Here is a 27,394-nt window from a genome sequence, read left to right on the forward strand (position 1 = left end):
TGCTGTGGCCTAAGATTTACCATCAAGAAAGGGTTTAGGGCTCCCCTGGTGGCGCAGTGGTTGAGAGCCCGCCTGCCGATACAGGGCACGCGGGTTCGTGCCCCGGTCCGGGAGGATCCCACATGCCGCGGAGCGGCTGGGCCCGTGAGCCATGGCTGCTGAGCCTGTGCGTCCGGAGCCTGTGCTCCGCAACGGGAGAGGCCACAGCAGTGAGAGGCCCGCATACCACAAAACAAAACAAAACAAAACAAAAAAAAAAAAAGAAAGGGTTTACCTGCCAAGAAGGACATGGGGTAGGCACCTTCATCTGGTGTGAAACCTCCTCCTTGCAGTTAAGAGTACAGACTTGAGGTCTTGCTTTTCTAGGTTCCAATCTGAGCTCTGCCACCTAATGGCCCTGAGGCTTCAGAAAGCAATTTAATTCTGATCGCCACTACTGAATTTTGGTAGATGGCGGATACTTCAATGTTCTCCATGCAGTGAGCTGAAATGAGATGATAAACATAAAGCCTTAGTATAACTCTTGGTACATAACATAGTAGTTCTCATTAATAGTTATATTAAACAAACAGCAGCCTCAGGAGGGTGGACTAGAGCAGTAGTTCTCAAGAGGTGATCCTGAAACCAGCAGTGGCATAGCCTAGAATCTTCTTAGAAAGCAAATCCTCAGGGGTCCCACTCAATCAGACAATCCAGTAGGGATCAGTAACCTGAAAATTCTAGCCTAAAAAACTATTTTTTCATACTTCTCTCTCTTTAGAAGTAGAACACCCTTCTCAATGGCATACTCAGATCTTTCCATAGAGTAGTGATTCTCAAAGTGCGGTCCCTGATCAGCATCAGCTAAACAGTGGTTAGAGATGCAAATTCTCAACCTCACCTACAGAGACCTACCTCAACAAACTCAGAGGGTGAGGTTGGGCCAACCAATCAGATTGAACAAGCCTGCCAGGGATTGAATGCCTGCCCAAGTTTGAGAACACCTCTCTGGATCACTGGTTCTCAATACTTTTTGCAAAATGGAATCCCCAGATGATTCTGATTAATTTGACATGAGATAGGAACTGGGAAACAAAAATTTTGAAAGCTACCTTGAGGATTCTAATATGCAGGAAGTTTGAGAACCACTGCTCTAGCCTGCACTGCCCAACTTTACCACAGGGGGCAGGAGCAGACCTCACCTCTTCAGAAATCTCAAGAGGAGATCTCACACTGACCCCAAATGGGTTATGTGCTCACCTCTACTTCAAATATTTTGGTAAGGGGGATAGAGGATTGATTGATGGAACCTCTGCATTCTCACCCTTAGTGTGTGGGGAAGGGTGAACTACATTAAAATAACTTAGAATTAAATTCACGGTGATTGGATCCTAAAAGTGGAATTGTAAATTTGGGGACAGGGTAGTTCTAATAGCAAACAACAAATATGCAGTTAAATAAATGTTTGGGCGGAATTTTTATTGCCAAATGTTTTGTTAGTATTTTCTACTTGCCTGTTCAATTTATGCTTTCAATGATTATCATGGTTGTATTCATCTTTTCTTCCTGATTGTGAAGTAAAGTTCAAAGTTACTTTTTCTAGAAAAATATTTGTTTTCTGAATTATTAATATAGAATTGCATAAGGACTTGTCACATTTTTTCAATTTCTCATACATTCTGGTCACAATAATTTTGTAATTCATACACTCATTCCATCTTCTGTCAGGTTAAATTTGTTGTACATGCTGAAGTCTTGACTGTATTCTCATATATGTTACCAATATAAAAATTATCACCAGAAATATTTAAAAGTATCCTTAGAAGTTGAAATCAATTGAAGTAGACAAAAATAGGTATTTAGGCATAAAAAATTTAGAAAGTAATCAAGATAACTCTTTTATAGGTGTGTTGATAACCGTGACTGTATATATTAGTAAGCACTGCAAGGTAACTGAAACATTAGGTACAAAGAATTGATACAATGGCAAAATTTTAAAATTATCCAGAGTTATAAAACTATACATATATAACAAAAATATAAATTATATATGAAAAAGGGTACCACACATAAGAATATGAATTTATAAATTCTGCTGTAAAAATTCAAAATTGGCAGACCTGAGTTGCTAAAAACCAGTACCTGGCAGAGGTCTTCAGTACTAAGGATGGATCTGCTCCACTCAGCCCTTAGATGTCCACTGGGACAGGAATCTTTGTACGCCTGAGGCTTTGGACCACACCACACAGTTGATCCTATCAATGTGATTTGGGGGCAATGTCTGCTTGTTTAGGCCTGGGGCTATGCACCACACTGTATCATTTTGACCTCTGTCACACTGGGGCTAGAGAAGGAGGAGCTAAGGTCAGTCATGGGGACTCTCCACGCCTAAGTGACCAAGGTTAGGGGGATCTAACCTGGTTGGCAACACTTGCACACGTGGTCACACATCAGCTCTGGGAGGATTCAGCTCAGTGAATGGGACTCCACTGAACAGGATGACTGGAGGGTTCTGTCTAGTTTCTCCTGGATTCCTCTTTAACGCCCCATTTCACTTTGCTACTTTTAATAAGTATTCTTTTGCTGCCATAAACTGGAAGCATAAGCTTAACAGCTTTTCTGAGGTCTGTGAGTCCTTTCAAAGAAACACTGAACCTGAGGGTGGTCTTGGAGACCCCAGACAGTCCGATGAGTAAATGATGTCCTACATGGACAAGCTTTCCCCAACTCTAATTACATGAGAATAAGCAGTTTGATGTGAAGTTACCCTCACTGAAATCCCTCAGGCCGTCGTCTAAATCCAGGAGAAAGATACAATGAAGGAGGCCTGACTCCATGCTCCTGATTCAACAGGCCATCATCTTGTAGGAGGACAGCACTGGAATTCCCACAGGGCCTGACAGGACTTAGGAGTCAACTCTCTGGAAGAAAGCAGAGTAGCAGATTCAGAAGACAGAGTTCTACAATATATATTAAGTTTTGATGCCAAAGTTTAAAATAGAGATGTTTATATAGTATCAGGGTATCCAGCATCAATCCTTTGGATAGGTGAACATGGCCCAATCTGGATCCGTTTGGTTTCTCCAGCACCAGCGGTGTTGGGGGTGGCACTGACTCTACTTAAAGCTCATAAATGGAGATTTTTAGGAAATGCAATTGCCCAAAGTAAACCTGCAGTGCAATTTTTCAACCCACTGGCAGTTTTCTGAGCAAGTAAACCTACTGATGTCCACTAGAATCCATCTTTAGCTCAACTTACAAAAAGTAAAGGTGCTTAAATTTAATTTTCCAAATGAGTAATTCTCTAAATAAGCAATTTGACAAATAACCAAATAAAACATATCAAAAAGAGATATAATAACTTTGTTAATGTCATTACTCTCTAGGATCAAAACTGTTTTTCATGTATTAAATATCTTCAGAAAAGCATATTTCAATATAACACAAGCTTCAGCATGTTAAAAATGAATCCGTCTGTTTCAATAAAATTTTTAAAATTCCATTTATGACAATTTTGTAAACCTTCTGATCAAATATAGTATATTTAATTTTTTGAATTTCCTTTTAATGTGCCTCTTACAATGTCACATTTGACTTCAATAAATATTCATTTCTAGGAGCTAAACATGTGAATCAGGAAGATCATAAAAAGATGGATTCACTTTTCTTCTGGAACTTTGAATATAGCTAAAATCAGTTAGTTGACGAAGGTGGGTAGATCATTTTTGAAGAAAACTGAAAGTTTTAGTATTTACTGACTGACAGGATATTTACACATAATTATGTACACCTGTATGATTTTGATTTTATAAGGAAGTTTTAATCTGAATGACAAATTTTATTTATCTATAAATACACATACACACATACACTGTAACTTAAATTCCCCTTTCCTTTTGAGGCTTGAATTCAGATGTCATTATTTCTAACCATATAAACTAAAAAGTACCTCAGTGATATTCCGGCTACTCTGGCATTCCTGAAACTCAACTTCAGACCATGACATGGAATGACTGGGTTTCAATTTCTCTGTGTTGCTCTTCTCCTCAGGAATTCTTCCTTCTCTCAGTAGCCTCACATGTGCCATCACTGATTTTCACAGTGTGTAACCCAAAACAGCAGCATTAACATCATCTTACACTTGTTGCAGTGCAAAACCAGGTTCTACCTCACACTCACATATATGTGATCATAAATTCTAGGAGTACAAGAGGGCCCAGCACTCCTGTTGCCACAGCAGCGTGCACACTGCTCTATGAGAAGCAACCAGACTCCACATGGGAAACACTCACTGTGTTCTCTGGAACCCAAGGGTCTCCTCATTTTCTTGTGCGGTACGCAGGCCTCTCACTGCTGTGGCCTCTCCCGTTGCGGAGCACAGGCTCCGGACGCTCAGGCTCAGCGGCCATGGCTCACGGGCCCAGCCGCTCCGCAGCATGTGGGATCTTCCCGGACCGGGGCACGAACCCGTGTCTCCTGCATCGGCAGGCGGACTCTCAACCACTGCACCACCAGGGAAGCCCCCAAGGGTCTCCTCTTGATCCTGTACTTTCGGAATCTCGCAGGCAGCCCCCACCACTGCTTCCCAGCACTCCTGAGCCTTCGCATGCAGAAACTGCCAAGGACTGGACCTCCTTCAGCTGTCTCTGGGTTTGTAACCTCCTGGTTCTTCTCACAGAAAAACGTTAATGAAGGATTATCGCCACTGCTAAGGGAGATCCCAACGTTGAGCAGAGACCTTTGGACTAGTGAACTTCCTGGGGGAACTGCTTGTCCTCAAAAGTTTAAAGGCCACTCACTTCCTCTGCAATGAGTGTACCGCTGAGCTGCCCTCATTGGGGCAAAGTTTCCGAAGCCTCATGAATTTGGCTTAAAACAAGGAAAAAGCACACTCTCCCCGCCCTACCATGAGGATGGAGAACATTGTTGCCATGAAAAACCCTCTCCCAATATTCTTTCCACTTTTTCCACCTCAACTCATGTCTCTGGATTGTGAGGTACACTAACGCCGGCAGAACAAGTTTCGGTCAGGCCCCTGGCATATACTCCTGCACCTCACTATAGAATGGGAGGGTACTGTGGAATCTGGGACCAGATTCTCCTCTGAGAGGACCTGTTGCTTGCAGCATCCAAAACCATGCAGGTATTCGGGGGGTGTCTGACCCATGGAACCTTTGCTCCCAACACTTCAAATTATTGGCGTGCTCTAGCAGTTTACCATCATCCCCAAGACGTGTCGAGACATACCTGAAATTTCCAAAAAGCAGTAGTGGCTGCATACTGCTGTGGCTCACATTTACCATGGGGAAGACGTTTACTGGCCCAGAAGGGCAGAGGACAGGCAACTCCACCTGGTGTGAAACCTGCACCTCATCGACTTCCCAAGGGCCGGTTTGGTGCCCTGCTTGGCCAGCATCCGGTCGGAGTGCACCCAGTTATTTCACCTGTGGCCTGAGGAAACTTATTTTTGCCTGGTCCTCAGTTTCTGTATTGTTGGATGGGTAATGTTTCCACGCCTTCCGCACGCAATGAAACTGAAATGAGATGAGAAACAAAACCCTTAGTATCACTCCTGGTCCGCAATATAATACATGTCATAATTAGTCCTTTACCCAAATGTGAGACTCAGTCTAAAATGGTCAACAGAGAGTGAGAAAACACAGTAGGTATTCTCAAAATGCAATCCTCCCCCAAACCGTCACGAAAACAGCTTGAAACCACGGCATGGGGACGCTGCACACATCTGAAGGCTCCTCATACACAGACTCATCTGCAAGGCCACAGTTAGCTCAGAATTCTATGGGTTTTTTTCTTGTTTTGTTTTGTTTTGTCTTCATGTTTTAAAAAATTCTTGCGCTACTCTCCATTCAGAAGAAAAGCAACCTTGTCACTGGTATATTCAGACGTAAACTCATAGAGTAAAGCAGTTGTTCTCAAACTGTGTGGTCTCCCAATCAGCAAGACCTGGGCAACTATGAGAGATGCAGGTTCTCACCCCAGCCACCCAGACCTACCTAGCCAGAACTTCTGAGGGAGGCCTGGGGCACCCAAGGTGGATTTCCACGAGCACTCCAGGGCTTCCCATGAGTGCCAGAGTTTGAGACAACGATTCGCTTCATCGAATGTCTTTAATATGATCAGAAAATAAGAAAATTTTGGACATATTGTAAAAACCACGGAAGCATGGCTTTCATTCCTAGAGAACCGATTAATCTGAATGTGATACAGCCTGAACAACAGGCGTTTTAAACTTTGGGGATAATGTGGAGTAAATCAGGGCACCGTGAGTCAAGAAGTGTCATGCCCACCTTTAGTACAGGGCATGAGCGAAAGCCTTATCTTCCTAGACACGCAGAAAAAGACCTCACACAAACATCATGTAACTTATGTCCTCTCTCCTACCGCACGTACTCTGGCCTTGAGAATACAGGATTGACTCGGGCGAGCCTTGGCATCTCAACCATGCTGCTGGGGAACGGAGGGCTATCAGTGAAATTAACCAAATTACTATGTACATTACACACTCTGTAATAAATAGGTATATATTAATTAAATTTATGCTAAAATTCTATTCTGCATTTTATTACTTGACTTCAAATTTCATTTATTTTGGTCAAATTATTTTTTAATATTTGAGCTGTGTGCTCTTCTGGTAACCTGACAGCAGGCTCACAGACATAGATCTCTAGTTTCCCAATTTGTCTCTTTAACATCCAGTTTTATAGAGTTGAAATTGGGTAAAGCCTTGTATAAGTTTAAGTTGTACAAAATAATGATGTGATGTATGTATATATTGTGACATGATTACCTCAGTAAGTTTAGTTATTACACATCTGTGTTGATGTTATACTCACATATTCTCCTTCAAACAGCAGCTTTACATGCTGCCTCAGTGGTTATCAGAACGTGTTACTCAAATAAGCAGCTCTGACATCACCTTTGACCATTTGTGTGGACATGCACAACCAAGCCCCACCTCAGACATACGGTATCTCTAACTCTGGGAGGAGAGCCGGGTCCAACAATCCTGCTTCCACAAACATCATGCACACTAATATATGACAACAAAGCCACCACTCCATATGAGGTAACACTTACAGTGTTTTCTGGAATCCAAAGGGACTTTTCTTCATGGTGTATTTTCTTAGACTATAGACCAACCCATAGCACTTCTTCAAAGCACTCCATGAGCCTTCAGACTGCTGAGCATGGGACTTCCTTCAGCTGTCTCTGGGTTTGAAACCTCCTGGTTGTTCTCAGAGAAACAGTCATGAAGGATTATCTCTAAGGCTAAGTTGGAGCCCAACTTTAAACAGGCAACTTTGAACTTGTGAACTCTGTGGGGGAGCTACTTTTTCTTAGCACTTTAAAGGCCACTCATTGTGTCTGCAATGGGTGTTCCGCTGAGCTGGCCTCACGGGGGGCAAACTTTCCGACGCCTCTTGCACTTGGCTTGAAACAAGGAAAGGGCAGACTCTCTCCCCCTCCCACGATGCTGGAGAACATTGCTGCCATGAACAACCCTCTCCCGAAGTCTGAGAACCACTTTTGGGCAGGTCCATGCAAGCTAAAGGAGCACTTCACTTTACAATACGAGGGTACTTTGGAGTCTGGGGTCAGACTCTCCTATGAGCGGAGCTGTTGCTTTCAACGTCCAAAGCCATGCAGGTATTGGCGTATGTCTGACCCATGGTACCTGCGCTCCCGACGCTTTTAATTGTTGGCACACTCAGTGCAAATTTCCATCTTCCCCAAGAGGTACAGAGGCATACCTGAAGCTACCACAAAGCAGTAGTGGCTGCATACTGCTGTGGCTCAGATTTCCCATGGGGAAGACGCTTACGTTCCAAAATAGCACAGGCCTTCCACTTCCATCTGCTGTGAAACATCCTCTTTTTTGCCTCCAAAAGCACAGGTTCTGGGTCCTGCTTTTCCAGAATCCAAGAGGAGCTCTCCCCGTTTTTTCCTTTTTTCTGAAATAAATCATTTATATCTTATCCTCAGCTTCTATATTCTTAATAGCGTTTTATTTCTGTATCTTCCTAATGCAGTGAAACTGAAATGAGATCACAAATGAAAGCCTTAGTACAATTCCTGCTAAACAACACAGTAGCTTTGTTTACTTCTTTACCCAAATTTCAGACTCAGTCTAAAATGTTCAAAGGAGAGTTAGAAGATACAGTAGACATTCTCAAATTGTAATCCTCCTCGAAGCAGTAGCCACATGAACCGGAGTCCTTTGAACTGCAAATCGCTAGAAGTTCCACATACACATACTTGTCTGTAAGACCTAAGTAAGCTAAGAATCCTATGTTTTTGTTTTTAAACTTTTTACGTTATTCTCTGATCAGAAAAAGAGAAACTTTTTTACTGGCATTTTCAGACCTTAACTCATAGAATACAGCAGTTGTTCTCAAAGTGGGTGGTCTCCTGATCAGCAAGATCTGGGCACCTGTTAGAGATGCAGATTCTTACCCCACCCTCCCAGACTTACCTAGTCAGACACTCTGAGCACCCAAGGTTGATTTTAACAAGTACTTCATTGTTTCCCAGGAGTGCCAGAGTTTGAGAAAGCTATTTCCCTGGATCAAATGTTTTGTTTTGTTTTGTTTTTTTTGTGGTACGTGGGCCTCTCACTGTTGTGGCCTCTCCCGTTGCGGAGCACAGGCTCTGGACGCGCAGGCTCAGCGGCCATGGCTCACGGGCCCAGCCGCTCCGCGGCATGTGGGATCTTCCCGGATCGGGGCATGAACCCGTGTCCCCTGCATCGGCAGGCGGACTCTCAACCACTGCGCCACCAGGGAAGCCCCTTCCCTGGATCAAATGTTTTTAATGTTATCAGCAAATAGGAATCCCTTAGACATTGTCTAAAAAAGCAATTGAAGCATGGTTTTTACACCTGGAGAACCTGATAAATTTAATGGTGCAGCCTGAGCAACAGGTGTTTTAAACTTTGGTGATTCCAATGGCCAGTAAGTTAGGGAATCAGGACTCAAGAATTATCATGCCCATCTTTATGGAAAGCATGAGGAAAGACCTTGTCTTCCAAGAATTCTCAATTAAAGGCCTCACACTGATACAACATAAGTTATGTCCTCACACTAACTCCAAGCATTTGGCCTTGGGAAGAGAGGACTGACCAGGGGAGACTTGGCATCTCACAGATGGTCTTTGAGGAAGGGTCAGCTATCAATGAAATTAATCTAGTTACTGTATATATTACATATGTTTTAATTAATATGCATATATCAATTAGTGCTAAAATTCTATTTTCCATTTTAAGCTTTGACTTTAAATTTATTTTTTTCCATTTGACTTTCTTTTTAATGTTGAGATGTGTACTATTGTGGTAATCTGACACCAGGCTAGCAGATCACTTATCCCTAGGTTCCCAATTTATCTGCCTTTTCTTTTTCTTCCAGTTTGATTGAGATGTAATTACCTAAAGGATTGTATAACTTCAGGTGTGCAAAATAATGATTATATATATAGTCTGTGCTGATATTATCTTCAGATATTTTCCTACAAATGGCACCCTTACATGCTGCATCTGTGGTTACCAGAGGATTACTCAAAGCAGCAACTGTAACGTCACCTTTGCACTTGTGAACACGCATTACCAAAGCCCACATCAGACATGTAGAATCATAAACTCTGGAAGTAGAGGAGGGTCCAGCAATCCTGTTTCCACAAACGCGATGCATAATGATGTATGAGAACCAACCACACTTGACATAACACTTACTGTGTTCTTTGGAATCCAGAGGATCTCTTCTTGATCCTTTATTTTCTTAGACTCTAGACCAGCCAACACCACTTCTTCCCAGCACACTAGGAAGCTCCAGTGCGTATGCGGAAACTGCCAAAGATGGGACTTCCTTCAGGTGTCTCTGAGTTGGTAACCTCCTGGTTGCTCTCAGAGAAAACATTAATGAAGGATTATCTCCAATGATAAGGTAGATCCCAGCTTTGAACAGGGATCTTTGGACTAATGAACTTTCTGGGAAAACTCCTTTTTGTTAGAAGTTTAAGGCCACTCACTGTGTCTGCAATGAGTGTACTGCTGAGCTGGCCTCACTGGGGTAAATTTTTGAAAGCCGCTTGCACTTGGCTTGAAATAAGTGGAAAGCAGACTCTCTCCTCCTCGCGTGAGGTTGGAGAACATTCCTGCCATGAACTCTCTCCTGATAGTCTTTCCGCTTTTTCCACCTCAACTCTTTATGTCTCTGGGTTGAGAGATAAGCAAATACCTGCAGAACCACTTTTCGTCAGGTCCTTGGCAAGATAAAGGAGCATCTCACTTTAGAATAGGAGGGCGCTTGGCATGGATCGTTTTGGTCTTTGGAATTTAGGGCCAAGCTCTCCTATGAACAGAGCTGTTGCTTTCAACATCCAGAGCCATGAAGGTATTCAGGGGTGTCTGAGTACATCCACTCCAACACTTTTAATTACTGGCACACTTGGTGCATTTTTACATCTTCCCCAAGAGGCTACCACAAAGCAGTAGTGGCTGCATACCGCTGTGGCTCAGCTTTTCCATGGAGAAGACATTGACCTGCCCAGAAGGGCAGGGGCCAGTCACCTTCATTAGGTGTGAAACGTCGTTCTCATCATCTTCAAGAGCACAGGTTTTGGGACTTACTTTTCTAGTTTTCAATTGGAGCTCAGCCACTTTTCTCCTGAGGCCTGAGGGACTTTATTTCTGACCCTCAGTTTCTTTTTTGCCAGAAGGGAAATATTTCAGTATCTTCCGCATGCAGTGGAGCTGAAACGAGATGAGAATTATAAAGCCTTAGTACATCTCCAGGTACACAATACAGAAGCTGTTAGTAGTCATGTTAATATCACCCAGTCTAAAATTTTCAAAGGAGAGTGTATAATTTACCTCAGTAGTTCTACAAATGTGATCCACCCAACATCAGCACTGGCATAACCTGTAATCTTTTTAGAAATCAAATTCCCAGGTGGCCCTTATGTGCAGGCCTACCTGGAAGACCTCAGTAGCCTAAAATTCTATTCTTTAAAAACAAAACAAAAAATCCTCTTATGTTACACTGTCATCATTAGCAGTGCAACTTTTTCACTGGCATATTCAGATTTTACCTCGTAAGAGTGGAGCAGTGGTTCTCAAAATATGGCCCCCAGAGCAGCAACACCTGGGCACTTGGTAAATATTCCAACACTCAACCCCACTCACCCAGACCTATACAGTCAGTGAGTCCAAGAGAGTAGTATGGTCAACCAATGTGGATTATAACAAGCACTCCATTAATTCCAATGAATGCCATACTTTGAGAAACCTATTCCACTGATGACTTGTTTTCAATATTATGTACAAACACGAATCCCCTGGGGATTCTTTTAGGACTGATACAATGGTTTTCACAGTTGGAGATTCTCATTAATTTGAGGTGTGGTGTGCCCTCATTGGCAGGTGTTTTGACCTTTTACCTGACATTATCATGCGCAGTTAGTTTGTGAACCACTGCCTTAGGCCTAACCTGTACAACTTTACCAAGTAACGTGGGAAAAGACTTAGTCTTCCTAGAAATCTCAGGAAAAGACCTCATATCACCCTAACATGGTTATGTGCTCAGCCCAACTCCAAGCTCTTTGGCCTGGGGGACAGAGGATTGTTTGATGGACTCTATGCATTCTCATTTATAGCACGTGGGGTAGTGTCAGCTCCTCTTAAGCAACTCGTCCTGAACATCAGGGTGAATAGTCCCTAAAGGGGATTTATAAACTGAACAGAGGGGGAGAGTCAACAGTAAGTGTCTAATTAAATAACTGCTTCATAAGAATGCTTATTGCCATGTTTTTGTTAGTATGTTCTAGCTGGCCTACCTGTTTGCATTTTGTTTGTGCTTTCAGTGGATAAACCTGACTTATCATGACTACATTCATCTTTAGTTCTCAACTGTGAAGCAAAACCTAAATTCCTTTTTTCTTTTTTAAGTTAATGATACAGAATTACAAAAACATAATCTTTTTCAATTTCTTGCATATTACTGTCGCTGTAATTTTTAAATTTATATAAATGCTTATTCTCTTTCTCTCATGTTAATTTTGTTGAACATGCTGAAGGCTTCCTTATTTTCTCATTTAACAGTGTGAATATTATCACCCCTAATATTTAAAAGCTTTCTCACAAGTTCAAATCGATTTCAGTAGACAAATTAAGAATTAAGGCTTAGCAATATTAGAAGGTAATCAGGATAAATCTTTTGTATACATGTAAATAATTATGATTTTAATTATTTGTAAACAAAACCAGACAAGAAAACTTTACTATAATTAATACAAATATTTTATAAGGAGGCAAAATTAAAAATACAGTTTTATATAACGTTTTCATTCACAACAAAACTGTTGAAGAAATTATATATGATAAAAGATACTATACATAAAATAGCAATAATTTACAAACTGTGCTGTAATGGGTTCCAACTCAGCATGCCTGGGTTGCCTAAAGCGCCCACACGCCGAAGCTCTTTAGGACTAGCCCTCCTATGGCTCCTTGGAGATAAATCTGAGTCCTGGGACTCTCCTGTCTGATAAGAGTGTTCGTGTACACCTGAGACTTTGGGCCACCCCAGATAGTTTATGGTAACAATGTGATTTATGATGAATGTCTGTTTTTGTTTCCCTGAGGCTTTGGGTCTTGCTGTGTCAGTCTGATCTCTGGATGGGGCTGGAGACTGAGTAGTAAGAGCTTTCATGGAGATGATCCATGCTATGCACCAAGGACTGAGTCAGCTCATCTTATTGGCAATAACTTGTATGTGTGGCCACACATCAGTCTGGGAGAACTGATCACTTTGTGATTCCACTTGAATAGGACAACTGGAAGCTTGTAGCTGTTCTCTCCTGGATTCCTCTCTACATGACCTTTTCCTTTTTAATTTATTATAATTTGTATTCCTTTGCTGTAATATACTGTAACCATGAGTATAACAGCTTGTCTTGGTTCTGCGAGTTATGGTAATGAATAGTCAAACCTGAAGGTGGTCATAGACTCCCAACATAACAATGAATAAATGACGTCTGAAGTGGACATGCTTTATCTACTCAAAAAGGCATGGAAATTACTAATTGTGTATCAGTCCTCACTTAAACTCCCCATACAGTCTCCTGAAATACAGAACAAAGATATGCTGAGGTAGCAATGACCTCATGCTCCTGCTTCAATATACCATCTTATTCTACACAAGCAGCATTTGATTCTCCTGAGGTCAGGACAGTAGCAACAAACTGACCTCCTGGAAGAATCAAGGGAGCAGATTTAGAAGAGCTATTTCTGGGGCTTCCCTGGTGGCGCAGTGGTTGGGAGTCCGCCTGACGATGCAGGGGACACAGGTTCGTGCCCCGGTCTGGGAAGATCCCACATGCCGCGGAGCGGCTGCGCCCGTGAGCCACGGCCGCTGAGCCTGCGCGTCCCGAGCCTGTGCTCCGCAACGGGAGAGGCCACAAGAGTGAGAGGCCCGCGTACCGCAAAAAAAAAAAAAAAAAGAAGAGCTATTTCTACTATGCTAATAACATTAGGAATACAAAATTTTTTTTTTAAAAATTCGTTTTATACATTATGGTAGCCAATATCAATCAGTCCTTCAGGTAGTTGAATACAGCACTCCTTTCAGTCAGCTTAGTTTATACAGTCCCAGTGGATCAAGACATAGGCATAGGATTATCTTCACATAAACTTCATCAGTTGAGATTTCTGAAGGACAAATGCTAAAAGGAAACCTACAATGCAATTTTCCAACGCACTGGAAAATTATTCTGGGCAGTTAAAGCTACTGATGTCCACAAGAGTCCATCTTTAAATCAATTTACTGAAATTCAATGTACTGAAATTGAATTTTCTAAATGAGTATTTCCCAAATTGCCAAAATTCACTTTGCTAAATATTCAAGTTCCCTAATAACCAATGATCAAATATAAAGACACACCAAAAATGGTTATAAGAGCACATCAAAAATATCTGAAGCCGGCAAAAAAAAAAAAAAAAAAATCTGAAGACAAGAAATATTTTTCTGAATATTAAATATAATCAGAAAGCATATTCCACCGTGAAACCAATTTTAGCATTTTTATGTATTAATGATTCAGTTTTAACTGTTTATTTTTAAAATTTCATTTCCTTTTCTTGTTTTTTAAAACCTGTTAATATTCAAATATAGTTTTTAATTTAATCAATTTCCTTTTTTATCTACCTTGCAAAATCTCATATGCATCACTAATATATAGTACTGATTTTAAGGAACTAATCACACGATTCAGAAAGACTCATCTTTCCCAGGTAGATTCATTTCTCTTCCACAAACTTATGAAACTTTCTGCAAACTGCTAATTAATGCATCTCTGTCATTTTTATACAAAAAAATTAAAATTTAGCTTTTCCTCAGTGACAGGATAATTGGCACTGATTATGAATTTTTGTATGTTTTGTTATATAATTATTTTATTAATGAAAATGTTCATTTAGTTTAAAGTCCATGTTCATTTTAATTAACTTTCATTTAGAATTCTGCTTTGCTTTGGATGCTTTCACTTGAAATTCAATTATTTAATTTAATTTAAATTAAAAGAAAGCACATGGTGAGATTCCTGCTATTCTGGCATTCCTGACCTAACTGCTCAGATTCTATCATCAGGAATCTCTAAGTTCCTGTATTATCTGTGTTGCTTTTATTCTCAGATGATCTTACTTCAAGTAGTAGTCCTTAATGCTCAACTAGTGGTTCTCAGAGTGTGGTCTCCAAACCAACAGCATCAACATAATCTATGCACTCGTCAGAAGTGCAAATCCTCAGCCTCAACTCCAGATCTATTCAATCAGAAATTCTAAGGGTAGAAGGGGTTGGGGGAGGGGGGGTCCAGCCATGTGAGTTTCAACAGCCTTCTATGTGATTACCATGTACGGTAATGTTTGAGAACCAACCAAAATCCCATATAACACTTGGTGTGCTGTCTTGACACGAGAGCATCCTGTCTTGACCCCTGACATTTTGGAGACTCCAGAGCAGCCAATATTACTTCGTCCCATCATTCTATGAGCCTTAAGTGTGCATGCAGAAACCAGCACACGTATGACTGCCTTCAGCTGTTTCTTGAGTGGTAACCTTCTGCTTGTACTCAGAGAAAAATTTAATAATTCAAATAAAAATCTCCTAAAATTCAAGTAAGCTTCCTAAATTTCATGCAGGGATCTTTGGACTAGTGGATTTTCTCTTGGAGCCTCTTTTCTGTAGACGTTCAAAGGTCATTCACTGTATCTGCAATTACTACCAAGCTGGCTTCACTGGGGGCAAGCTTTCTGAAGCCTCTTGCACTTGGCTTGAAACAAGGGGAAAGCAGACTTTCTCCCCCTCACATGAGGCTGGAGAACACTGCTGCCATGAAGAACCCCCTAGCAATATTCTTTCCACTTTTTCCACCTCATCTCTTTTATGTCTCTGGGTTGATAGATAAGCAAATGAATGCAGGACCACTTTTGGTCAGGCCCTTGGCACGATAAGGGAGCACTTCACTTTAGAATAGGAGGATACTTGGCATGAATGGCTTTGGTCTTTGGAATGTGGGGTCAGACTCTCCTATGAGCAGAGCTGTTGCTTTCAACATCCAGAGCCATGCAGGTATTCAGGGTGTGTCTGACTACCTCCACTCCCAACACTTCTAATTACTGGCACACTTGGTGCATTTTTCCATCTTTCTCAAGAGGTGTGGAGACATGCCTGAAGGTACCACAAAGCAGTAGTGGCTACATACTGCTGTGGCTCAGATTTACCTTATAGAAGAGGTTTGCCCACTCAGAAGGACATGGGGTAGGCGCTTCCATGTGATGTGAAACCTCCTCCTCATTGTGTTTAGAAGCACAGGTTTTTCTAGTTTCCCATCTGAGTTCTGCTACTTATTTGCCCAGGGGCCTCAAGCAAAATATTTAATTCTGACCCTCAGTTTCTTTATTGTTAGACTAGAAATATTTGAATACCTTCCTCATGTAGTGAAGCTGAAATGAGATGAAAATACTAAGTTTCAGTACAGCTTTAGTATGAGCACACAACACAGTAGACAACATGACTATTCATACTGACCAAATGTCATCTCAAAATGTGATCAATAAAAAGCAATAGTGACATAAACTGTAATCTTTTAAGAAATTCTAGTTCTCATGAGGCCCACCACCCAGATCTACCTGTGATATTTCAGTTACCTGAGATTTCTGACCTTTTTTTAACTTTAAATTTCTCTCTTCAGAAGCAAAGCATCCTTCTCACTCTCATACTCAGATCCTCATAGAGCAGAGCCGTGACTCTCAGAGTTTGCTTCCAGGGTCAGCATCACCTAGGCAATTAAGAGAATGACAAATTCCCAGTCCCACCCAGCCACCCCTAATGAAAAGGAAACTCAGATGGTGTGGTTGGGCCAAACAATCTGGATTTTAACCAAAGCCACCAGGGATTCGGAACCACACCAAAGTTAGAGAATCACTATTCTCTGGACCACAGTTTTTTAACACTGACTGCCAACTGGAATTCCCTGGGGAGTCTGTAAATACAACTGAAGGACAGATTTTGTAAACCAGAAATTCTGATTTACTTGATACAGGTTGTCATCTGAGTAACAGGTGTCTTAAAAATTCCCCTTGGGATTTACTGTGCAGTAAGTTTGTGAGCCACTGCTCTTGGCTTATCCTGTCCAACTTTACCAAACGCAGAAAGAAAAAACCTGTCTTTTCATCAGTGTCAAGAAAAGACCTCACATGAACCTAATGGGGATTAGGGACTCACCCCTAGACCAAGCACTTTGGCCAGGAGGATGGAGTAATGACTGATGGAGTCATATTTTCTCCCCTGGAGTGTAGGGAAGTGTCAGCTTTAACTTGGACTGAAATTTGAGGTTGTTTCTTAAAGAGGCACAAGAAAATTGGTGACTGGACAGTGGGAAAAGCAAAACACAGATGTGTAATTAATCAATTACTTGCACTTAATTTTTATTGCCATGTCTTTGTTAGTGTTTTCTAGTTTGTCTACTGTTCGTTTTTTATTATTTCAGTGCTTATCATGTTGCATTAATTTTTCTTCTCATTTCTGAAGCACCTTCTAATTTTTCCCTAGAATATATTACTTTTTTTTTGTTTTCTGAATTATTGAAATACAACTGCATAAGAACTTGGCACCTTTTTCAATCTCATTTATAACTGATCACAATAACCATTTAACTCATAAAAATATTTATTCTGTTTTCTCTCTAAATTTGTTGCATATGCTGAAGGGTAGTCTATTTTCTCATTTTAAGTAATCAATGAGAAAATTATCTCCCCAGTCATCTAAAAGTCTTCCCAGAAGTTCCAATCAATTTAACTAGACAAAAATAAGAAATAAGGCCTAGCAGTATCAGAAAGTACTCAAAGATAACTATTTAGGAGATGTGTAAATACAGACATTTATAGGCAAAGCTAGACAACTAAAAGTTATTAGAATTGAAACAAGTATTTTATAAAATAGAAACATAAATACATAGTTGGAAATCATTTTAATATATAACAAAAATCACAAAGAAAATATATAGGACAAAAATTCTATACATACATATATATATATATATATATATATATACCATGCAGTCAAGGTTAACTCCAAGGCCTAGATTGCCCAAAACCTATACTTGCCTACGGTCTTTCAGACTGGCCCTTGTCCAGCTCCTGGGATGTAACCTCTGAGCCTTTGAAATATCCTGCCTGATAAGTGTCTTTGTATATCTGATGCTTTGGGCCACACCAGATAGTTGATGGTAACAACACCATCACCGTTTATGGAGAATGTCTGTTTGTGTATGCCTGGAGCTCTGAGGTGTGCTGTCTCAGTTTGACCTCTGAATTCCACATCTCAACATACAATGGCACTCTTGCCATTTCTCCCCAGTTGGATAAACAACATTTCAAAATTGTACATAAAAGGCCAAACTGAGATTTTTATCTCCCAGCCCTGTTTTTTCGTACACACTCTACTATCTCTGTAAACAGTAGCTGTTATGGACTGAATGTTGTGTCCTCTCAAAACTCATGCTGAAATCCTACCCTAATGGAGGTGGGGCCTTTGGCAGATAACTGGATCATGAGGGTGGAGTCCTCATGAATGGGATTAGTGCCTTTATAATAGAGGCCCCAGAGAGCTCTCTTGCCCTTTTTCTGCCACATGAGGATATAAGAAGACAGCAGCAGTTTGCAACCTGGATGAGGGCCCTCATCAGAACCTGATCATGCTAGCACTTTGATCTCAGACTTTCAGGCTCCAGAACTGTGAGAACTAAATTTCTGCTTTTTATAAGCCACCTAGTCTATGGTACTTTGACTAGTAGCCCTAACTGACTTAAGACAGCAGCCACTAAGCCATTCTGTTATACTAGCCAAAATCTAAGGGGTCAATCTTAACTCTTTTCTTTTACCTACTGTATCCAATCCATTATCAAGTCCTGTATAGCTCCCATATGTTAGCATCTCAACTGAAAAGATACCAAAGGTCAAATATACCATAGCAACTGCAACTTCACACATGCAAAACTGATAAACATTAAAATTGAAAATCTCATCACTTCCTAAGAATTACAAAGCCTGATTGCTGTCAGTTTCCAAAATTCCTATGCTACAGGCTTTTATACAGCATTAATGTTAGTTCCTAAATAAAATGAATAATTAAGCTGTTATAGACATTTGGCTTTTAATAAAAGTTATCCATTAGCTATTGCAATATAACAGGATTATGTGTCACTAAGAACTGATTTGGTTTCCACTAATGGATCACCAGCAGTTACAATGAGATTTTTCTACTTCTTTAGTCATTTTTTTAATGCATGAGCACTCATGGTAGTTATTGAGTTTACTTAACTTACATTTTTAGTATTTATCAGAATTAATATCAATTGCATGACTCAATAATTCAATAAATAATGCATATGATAAATAAAATGAAGTTTTTCATGAGTATGGATTTACTTAAAAATTAAATAAAATAATCTCATATGAAACACTAAATTAGCCTGTAGTGAATTTCCAATTCCTTAATCTGAGATTAGCAGAGGTATCTTGAAGGTGTACTGACTTGTAACTATACTGAGAAAAAAAGTTATATTTGAAGCAAATTTAACACAAATTTATGTTCAAATGATATTTTATAATTATTGTAATGCACTAAAAATCTTTAATATTTCATATTACAGTTGTTATTCTAGAAATTTAGAAGGAATGAATTACATACTTCAGTTAACTACTTTAAAAAATATTAAAATCTTACTTTAAATAAAGGTAAGACAAGAAAAAAGATTAATTTGACATCAAACATTACAGCACAAAAGTAGAAACAGCTTAGTGGATGAACTTTCTTGATCATTGCTTAAGTAAAATAACGTTATCTAAATCTTTCTGAACCTGGTGACAAAGGATTTTAGAATCTTAAGACTCTCATTGGTACTACAAATACCCAGCCTAGGGATTTCCCTGGTGGTCCTGTGGGGCCTTTAGGGACTTTCCACCCCCTCACTTGTTCCCGTAAACCAATTCTTCTCCCTATCGTGCGCCACTCCTTCTCCCTATCGAAACCAATTCTTCTCCCTATCGTGCGCCACTCCTTCTCCCTATCGAAACCAATTCTTGGAGTTTTTCAGTTGACGGGGACTTGCCAGACAGCGGGTAATTTTCCAGTTGCCCGTAACAGGTATACGCCCTAACCGCCACAATGAACAAACAACTATAACGGCCAGAAGGTGGGACAAAAGTTCCTAAGCCAATGAATTCAAAAGTCACCACATTTACCCAATCATTGTGAGAATATACCCGCCCTATGAGTAAATAAACCTATAAAAAGTATGTGATTCCGCTTTTAGGGGTTCCCCATCGGCCTCCTGCGTGAGGTTCAGGGAACCCCGGTGCATCGGCTCCTAATAAACCTCTTGCGTGTTGCAGCGGCTCTCGACTCTTGGCGGTTCTTGGGCGAGTTGGAATCCTTCGTAGACCGTTTGGGTCTAACATTTGGGGGCTCGTCCGGGATCCCCACTCGCCCCCAGGTCACAAGAACATCGGGAGTCGGAGGTATCAGGTAGGCTCGAGCCCAATTGTCTGTTTGTTTGTCGTTTGTTTGTTGCTAGCCGCCATTAGGAAAAAGCCGTGCGAACCGGCTTGCTGTGGAATCTGTATTGGACTCCTGGCTAGGCAGACGTGCCGAAAGCTGGTGTCCACGGGCCCCGGGGGACGCCCTGGTGGTCCATCTGGAAGGAAAAACAAATTTTGTCTCCCCTTCATCTGGTTCTGGCAGGTTATATAAGCTGCCATCTGAATTTGAGTTGGTTTCGGGTTTAAGTTCACGGCGGCTGGTTCTGGCAGGTTATATAAGCTGCCATCTGAATTTGAGTTGGTTTCGGGTTTAAGTTCGCGGCGGCAATATCAATGTGTGTCTTTTGAAATTTTATTGTTTTTCTGTACTATTATCTTTCTTTTGACGGACGACAATGGGACGAACTATGACGACTCCTCTTTCTCTTACCCTAAGCCACTGGACTGAAGTTAGGGCTAGGGCCCACAACCTTTCGGTAGAAGTAAGGAAAGGAAAATGGCAAACGCTGTGTACCTCTGAGTGGCCTACATTTCAGACAGGGTGGCCACCCGAAGGATCTTTTTTGTTAGATAAGGTTGGGCTAGTCAAGTCTAGGGTCTTTAACACAGGACCCCACGGACACCCAGACCAGATACCATATATCTTGGTCTGGGAAGATCTAGTTCTCTCCCCGCCTCCGTGGGTCCGGCCCTTTGTTTCCTCAACAGGCACGTCTGCATGCGCTCCAGCACAATCGGAGATATTGGCCCTGAAGAAAACCCCAGACACGGAAAAGTCATCTGCTGCCCCGGACCCGCCAAAGGCGATATATCCTGACCTGCAGTCTGATTTGCTTCTTCTAGATTCCCCACCTCCTTATCCTCCAGCCCTAAATCCCATGTCGCCCCTAGGACCCCCAGCTTCACAACCCTCCGCACCAGTAGGGCCACCTGTTATGGCGGAAAGGGGGGGTCCCTCGGCGGGCACCAGAAGCCGGAGGGCTGTTTCCCCGGATTCTACTGCTTTACCCCTTAGAGAATATGGCCCCCCCGATAACCACGGGAATAGGCCCCTTCAATACTGGCCCTTTTCCTCTGCAGATCTTTATAATTGGAAGATGCATAACCCTACTTTCTCTGAAAACCCACAGGCTCTTACTGCTCTAATAGAGTCTCTTGTCTTCTCCCACCAACCCACCTGGGATGATTGTCAACAGCTCCTCCAGACTCTCCTCACAACTGAGGAGAGGCAACAGGTTCTCCTGGAGGCTAAAAAATGTGTTAGGCGCCAATGGACAACCTACCCAGTTGCCTAATGAGATTGATGCCGGTTTTCCACTCGTCAGGCCGAATTGGGACTTTAATACCCTGGAAGGTAAGGAGCACCTGAAAATGTATCGCCAGGCTCTGGTGGCGGGTCTCCATGGAGCGGCCAGGCGCCCCACGAATTTGGCTAAGGTAAGAGAGGTAACTCAGGGGCCCCAGGAATCGCCAACCGTGTTCCTAGAACGCTTAATGGAGGCTTTTAGACGATTCACTCCTTATGATCCAACCTCTGAGGAACATAAGGCCACCATAGCAATGGCCTTTATTGACCAGGCGGCCCCTGATATTAGAAAGAAGTTACAAAGGCTGGATGGCCTACAAGGTTTCTCCCTTCAGGACTTAGTAAAAGAGGCAGATAAGGTATATAATAAGAGGGAGACAGAGAAAGAAAGGGAAGAAAGAAAGCAGAAGGAACAAGAGGCTCGTGAGGTAAGACGAGATAAGAGGCAAGAAAGACATTTGAGTAAGATACTGGCCACTGTAGTCAGAGGAGGAAACAGTAGAGACAGAAATAGACAGGAAGGGCGAACAACGGATAGAAGGCGGCCATTAGACAAGGACCAATGTGCCTACTGTAAAGAAAAAGGTCATTGGGCAAGAGAATGCCCTAAAAAAAGGAACGGGGGAAGGATCACTAAGCCTTTTCATCTGTACGTGGCCGAGAATAAAGGTATTGCAAAGGGAGTACTAACTCAGAAACTGGGCCCCTGGAATCGCCCGGTTGCGTACCTATCAAAGAAATTGGATCCTGTGGCAGCAGGATGGCCCGCCTGTTTAAAAATAATCGCCGCGGTGGCCGCTTTGGTCAAAGATGCTGACAAACTGACTTTGGGGCAGAACCTAACGATAACAGCCCCCCATGCATTAGAAAGTGTAATTCGCCAGCCACCCGACAGATGGCTAACAAATGCCAGGATGACTCATTACCAAGCCCTGCTGTTAAACTCAGATCGTATTAAGTTTACCTCAGCCACAGGACTCAACCCGGCCACCTTGCTACCCGACCCTGACCTGGAAAGCACTACCGTCATCCATGATTGTCAGGAAGTACTGGCTGCAGCACACGGTAGCAGACCAGACTTGATGGATCAGCCCCTCCCCAACGCCGACGTTACCTGGTTTACTGACGGAAGCAGTTTCCTAGAGGAAGGTAAGCGTCGGGCGGGAGCTGCCGTGGTAGACGGGAAAGAGGTCATCTGGGCAGCCGCATTACCGCAAGGGACATCGGCCCAACGGGCTGAACTAATCGCCATGACTAGAGCATTGGAACTAGCAGAAAACAAAAAGGTAAACATCTACACGGACAGTAGGTACGCATTTGCTACCGCCCATGTCCATGGGGCCATTTACCAACAAAGAGGGTTGCTCACCTCGGCGGGCAAAGAAATTAAAAACAAAGAAGAAATAGTGGCACTGCTAGCTGCCCTCATGCTCCCCACTAAAGTCAGCATCATTCATTGCCCCGGACACCAGAAGGACAATACCCCGGTGACAAGAGGCAACAACATGGCAGATAGGGTGGCACGAGAAGTGGCTCTATGGGAAATCATACTAGAACTATCAGATGAGAGTCCTGGGAAACCAAATGATAGGGGAACAAGTACCCCAGCCATAACTAAAGGAACATTATCTCCTCAACAAGCAAAATCCATGCTACAACAGATTCACAGATGGACACACTTGGGAACCAAAAAGATGGTGTCCCTACTACACAAGACAGGTTATGATACCCCTGGACTAACTAAATTAGCTGAGCAGATTGCACGAGAGTGCATTCCATGCCAACAGGTAAACTCCCATAAAGGAAAACTTGAGGTCGGAGAAAGGCTCAGAGGAGACCGCCCAGGAGCCTATTGGGAGGTCGACTTCACTGAAATACGCCCTGGAAGGTACGGTAACAGGTATCTTCTAGTTTTTATAGATACCTTCTCAGGATGGGTAGAAGCTTTCCCGACGAAGAAGGAGACAGCTACTGTGGTGGCCAAAAAGATCTTAAAAGAAATTTTCCCCCGGTTCGGGGCACCAAAGGTAATAGGATCAGATAATGGTCCCGCCTTCGTCGCCCAGGTAAGTCAGGGTGTGGCCAAATACCTGGGGACTGATTGGAAATTACATTGTGCCTATAGACCCCAGAGTTCAGGACAGGTAGAGAGAATGAATAGAACTCTAAAAGAGACCCTAACTAAATTGTCCATAGAGACTGGCGGTACAGATTGGACGGTGCTCCTTCCCTTAGCCCTGTTCCGGGCTAGAAATACCCCCTCCCGCTATTATCTTACTCCATTGAAAATACTATACGGGGCCCCACCTCCTCTTTTTACGCTAAGGGAAAAATTAAGTCCTGACTGCCAGAATAACACTGACTTATATGCTAGGCTGTTGGGACTCCAGTTGGTCCAAAAGGAGGTGTGGTCCCAGCTGGCAGAGGCTTACCGACCAGGAACACCAGCAGAGGCTCATCCCTTCCAAGTCGGAGATTCCGTGTACGTCCGTCGGCACCGAACCCAGACTCTAGAGCCTCGGTGGAAAGGACCATACATCGTCCTGCTCACCACCCCCACGGCTATAAAGGTAGACGGCATCGCTGCGTGGATCCACGCTTCACACGTGAAGGCCGCACCAGCATCTGCAACATCGGAATGGCGAGCCCAAAAGACCAGCAACCCGCTCAAGCTCAAGCTTCTGCGATCATCAGACTTATAACTTTAACTTTGTTACCCCTACTGACTGTGAGTAATTTTAGTCCTCACCTGCCCCAGCGTTTAACCTGGCAGGTAATTTCCCAGACTGGAGATGTAATATGGTCTGTTAGCAATATCGCTCCCCCATGGACCTGGTGGCCAAACCTTTTTCCTGATGTTTGTAAACTGGCCATAGGGGCTCCCGGTTGGGATTTAGAAGACTATTATGATCAACATAATGTTCCAAAATTTTTATCAACTAGAGCTGATTCCTCCGGAAAGGGTTGCAAAAACGGGATTCGGAGGACTGGGCTCAGAGCTCCTGCTTTCTACATATGCCCCGGGTTCCATCGCCACAGGTCCCTTAATTATAAATGTGGAGGAACTGAAAACTTTTATTGCAAAAGCTGGGGATATGAAACCACAGGAGACACCTATTGGAAGCCCACCTCTGGTTGGGACTTTATTAAGGTGACAGCCAATTGTACACACCCAACCAACCCCTTAACTTATAGGCCTGAATGTACTAAATGGTGCCATCCCCTTAAGATCTCTTTTAGTGAACCAGGAAAAAAAGATAAAAAACTGGATAAATGGCCATTCATGGGGAATCAGGTTTTATAAAAAAAGATATAATGATGGATTACTAATGACCATCAAACTAAAAATTGAAACCCCTACTCCAGTTCCTATAAGCCCCAACCCTGAGATAGGGCACTCTTCGCTACCTTTGGCCCCTCCCACAGCGTTACCAGAGATAAAAAACCAAACTTCTGAGCCAAAAAGAATGACAATCAAGCCCAAGACCCCCCTGGGACCGAATGCTCTCATTGGTCCAGGCGGCTTTTGAGGTTTTAAATGCCACAAACCCGGAGGCTACCAAATCATGTTGGCTTTGCTACGCTGCTCCTCCCCCTTATTATGATGCTATAGGATATAATTCTAATTATAATAATGTTAACACTCCAGATCAATGTCGATGGAAACAAGAAAAAAATAGTAAATTGACCCTGGCCTCAGTATTAGGAAACGGTACATGTGTAGGAACGCCCCCCTCGTCCCACCGACATCTTTGTGCCAATTTAAGCCTCCCACAGGGCTCAGGGTATCTCCTCCCTCCTCCGGATGGATGGTGGGCATATAACACAGGATTGACCCCCTGCATTTCTTTAGAGGTCCTTAAAGCTTCAACCGATTTTTGTGTGTTAGTTCAGCTGGTCCCCAGACTCATTTATAAAGTTCCATAACTCAGTTAAAAGAATCCCTCACCTCGCTTTCAGAAGTAGTAATGCAAAACAGGAGGGGATTAGATCTGCTGTTCCTTAAGGAGGGCGGACTATGTGCTGCACTAAAAGAAGAATGCTGTTTTTATATTGATCATTCTGGGGCTATTACCAAAACTATGGACAAACTTAGGGAGCGCCTGGACAAAAGACAACAGGAAAGGGAAAATCAAAAAGGATGGTTTCAATCGTGGTTTGATAAATCTCCCTGGCTTACTACTTTAGTTTCCACCTTGTTAGGGCCCCTCATTATTTTATTGTTGCTTTTAACTTTTGGACCATACATTCTGAATCGCCTGATAGCCTTTATTAGAGAACGCATTAGTACGGTACAAGTTTTAATGCTAAGGCAACAATACCAAAACTCGCAAAAAGAAACTGAAATTCCATGATTGAAATTAGTTACAAAAAAAAAAGGGGGGGAATGTGGGGCCTTTAGGGACTTTCCACCCCCTCACTTGTTCCCGTAAACCAATTCTTCTCCCTATCGTGCGCCACTCCTTCTCCCTATCGAAACCAATTCTTCTCCCTATCGTGCGCCACTCCTTCTCCCTATCGAAACCAATTCTTGGAGTTTTTCAGTTGACGGGGACTTGCCAGACAGCGGGTAATTTTCCAGTTGCCCGTAACAGGTATACGCCCTAACCGCCACAATGAACAGACAACTATAACGGCCAGAAGGTGGGGCAAAAGTTCCTAAGCCAATGAATTCAAAAGTCACCACATTTACCCAATCATTGTGAGAATATACCCGCCCTATGAGTAAATAAACCTATAAAAAGTATGTGATTCCGCTTTTAGGGGTTCCCCATCGGCCTCCTGCGTGAGGTTCAGGGAACCCCGGTGCATCGGCTCCTAATAAACCTCTTGCGTGTTGCAGCGGCTCTCGACTCTTGGCGGTTCTTGGGCGAGTTGGAATCCTTCGTAGACCGTTTGGGTCTAACAGTCCAGTGGTTAAGACGCTGCACTTGCAATGCAGAGGACATGAGTTTGATCCCAGGTCGGGGAACTGAGATACCACATGCTACCCAGCTAAGAAAAAAACCCAAAAAACAGCTTTAAGTGCTTATCTAGATAGTCTATTTTGTAACCTTTGTAAAGCATAGCATTGCTCATACCAATGCCTTTAAAAAAAAATACTTTGCAAGCCACAAATTACCAACAAAATAAAATCTACAATACAATAGCCGGCATTCAAGATATTCTGCCATCTGGTTTCCAATTGTCTTCCCAAAATTCTCTCTCACTGTTTTTTCTCACACACTTATGTTCCAGCCAAAATAAATTACCTAGTTTTCCCTGAACATATGCTGAGTCTCTGCACCTCAGTGGCTTTATCTCAACTCTTCCAGTGATGCCATCTCATCAACCCCAAATCTAAACCAGCTGTCAAGGTGTAGCTCAGATACCAAGTCAACTATGAAGTCATACCAGATTGCTGTATATGACAGTAATTTCTCCCTCCTTTAAAGTTCCATCATACCCAGTGACATTCACCACATTCTAGTGTGCATTAAAGTATTTATGCAGATATCTTAAAATGTAAAGTATTCTTTAAGCAGAATCTTCTCTTGATTTATCATTTTTCTTTTCTTCCCCATTAATACTGCCTTACTCACTGAATATTAATTGAGTGAATAATTGTCTCACTAAAAGAGAGAAAAGGTAACATTTATGTGAACACTTGAAGGGAAATATCACTCACTGATTTCTTTTCATTTTAATGAGTGTCAGTGTTTCTTGGCTGAATATAAAAATATGACTCTTACATAGCCAGAAATCTTTATGCACCAGTCTCAGAATGGTTAAACTGTTATGAGCTACAATTTAACTGCCAGAAACAAGACCATAGTTTAATTCTTTGTCCTTATTCCTAAAAAACATTTAAAGGAATACAATTATAATGATCTAAGTAAAGGTAGTATTATACTTAGATTGTTATATTTCAGTCACTCATGTTTTTGAGGAAAAAAACCTGTATTGTTTAAGTTGTACATTTTTTTCCCCAATGGAAGAAGGCCAAGTACTGAGGAACA

This window comes from Phocoena phocoena, chromosome X (assembly GCF_963924675.1).
Source record: "Phocoena phocoena chromosome X, mPhoPho1.1, whole genome shotgun sequence".
In the NCBI taxonomy this organism is placed as follows: Eukaryota; Metazoa; Chordata; class Mammalia; order Artiodactyla; family Phocoenidae; genus Phocoena; species Phocoena phocoena.